The sequence below is a fragment of the Amphiura filiformis genome, chromosome 14, assembly GCF_039555335.1.
Source record: "Amphiura filiformis chromosome 14, Afil_fr2py, whole genome shotgun sequence".
Classification (NCBI taxonomy): Eukaryota; Metazoa; Echinodermata; class Ophiuroidea; order Amphilepidida; family Amphiuridae; genus Amphiura; species Amphiura filiformis.
The window spans coordinates 41,971,520-41,973,737 of NC_092641.1; positions in this window are offsets into that span (position 1 = coordinate 41,971,520).

A 2,218-nucleotide genomic window follows, 5' to 3' on the forward strand; every position below is an offset into this window, starting at 1 on the left:
TTTCATGGTAGCAGGTCACTTATAAACTATCTATGAGTGAACAACAGAGCAGATGGTGTGTTTTATATGTGACCAGATCTGATCCAATCAGGCTAAAGTCGGCAATAAGGAAACTGAGATATATTAAAAGCAAAAAGTGAGAAGAAAAAAAAAAAAAAAATATAAGATATGGACATGAAAAAGGTTTATGACTTAGCAACCAAGTATTCATGAGATCTGGGGATTCAACATCAGTAAGTGCAGGTACTGAGCAAGTTAGTAATAGTAGTAACTCAATTATCAATATTTCTGACTTTAGCCTGAGTTGGGTCACATATGTAAGGCAGATATTTATTGAAGGGTAATTCCAAGCACACCATTTCGCAAAACGAAGTTTGCACATGAATTTCTTTTTAATTAATGCAGCAACCAAACATGTAGGTGAATAGCCTAATCAAAACTATATTTGGTAAGTGAATGAATTAAGGTAGGAGAAACTTTTCCAAACAACCCTAATTTCCTAATTTGCATATATGCAAACGTCACATCGCGGAATATGCATATGTCGCGTCGTGGAATGATGCACTTGGAATTACCCTGAAACTTCCACAGTTAAACATAGTATCTACAGTGGACTGTTCCATTTGAATCTACCATACCCATGTGGAAGATGTAAACGAAGATTTTCAAATGGAGCTAATTTGAAATGGAGTTAATTATATGCATACTCCCCTGTATACGGCTTTACCTATATTTTCCATAACTGGAGTGAGTATTTCAAATGGAAGTTACCAAATTGTCTATTCCATTTGCAATGCATACTCCATCCGTAGAAGACTTTAATTAAATCTACCACGGGGTAGTGTGGATTTCAAATGGAATGGCCCAATTTCGTAACAATGCAGATACAGCAGTTTTACTTTCAGCATTTTCAGTTGCTTTCCCAAATAAATATATAATTGTGGGAAATGTTATTGCTTTTTATATTGTTTTTGTTTCAAATACCATTGTATATTGTTTTTGAATAAATTATAAACTTGTAAATAAACACACTGTACTATAAATACCATATGTATGAATGTCACATATATACATGTATAAATGTATGTCGTTGCCTGCCTGGCGCTGATGGTCATGCAAAACAAAATGCAGTTTTCAGCAGCTTTAACAAAGGGCTGTTCCACTTGAAATCGATATGCCCCCTATAGAAGACATTACCTTAATCTTCCACACAGGGAGTGTAGATTTCAAACGGAGTCACCCAGGTAACCCCATTTGACATCTACACCTGTGTGGAAGATTAAGGTCATGTCTTTCATAGGGTGTGTGGATTTCAACTGGAACAACCCAGTGTCAGATCACCTGTATGTGTGACCACAACCCAAATTGTCAGCCTGCTACGCTAATTGGCAAGTCATTTTTTATAGTTTTTGAGAACAAAGAAAAAAAGTGGTTCAAGTATGCATCAGTTACATAATCACCCTAATTATTTCGGATTATTCCATTTCATTTGTATCATTATCATTTGTTCTTGTGCAAAGATTGGTGAATAAATATATCTAAATGCATGCTGGAACCATATTTGGAAATTTGTTCTCAAAATGACAAAAAATGTAGCAGGCTGACGAAATGAAACGAAAATGCTTGTCTTTGCAGTTTTCCAATGTTATGCATTTTCACTCTACTATTATATCAACATGGTTTCCACATGAAAATACCACATTACTAAAACCTGTCCTCACGTATGTTCACCTGTAAAGTGCCTTACAAAATTCTTTAAGCCAGGGCTGTCAACTCTCACACATTCGGCGCGAGTCTTGCAAAACTTCATAACATTTTGGCATTTTCTCACACTCTCACGCCAAGGTAGTAAAATCTAGCACATCATCAAAATATTGCTAGTGGGCGAAAGTTTTTTACTCACATTACACTTTTTAGATTGGCAAATAACATTAGGAGTCCACAACTAACAATTTTAGTCAGCAAGCAATATTTCAGTCCCAGTACACCCCTATTTGACAATATCTCACTCCAAACAATTTCGAAAAGTTGACAGCCCTGGTTGAGCTCAGGTAACAACAATTGCCCACCATATGCGTGGCAAAACCGGCTTTGTACTGTAAAAAGTTTCATACTATCGACCTTTACAGTCAGTATATATATATAACAAAGGGATGGTCTATAGTTATCTGTGATTCATCATTATGATAAAACCATGATTATGTTTATTTTATTCCAT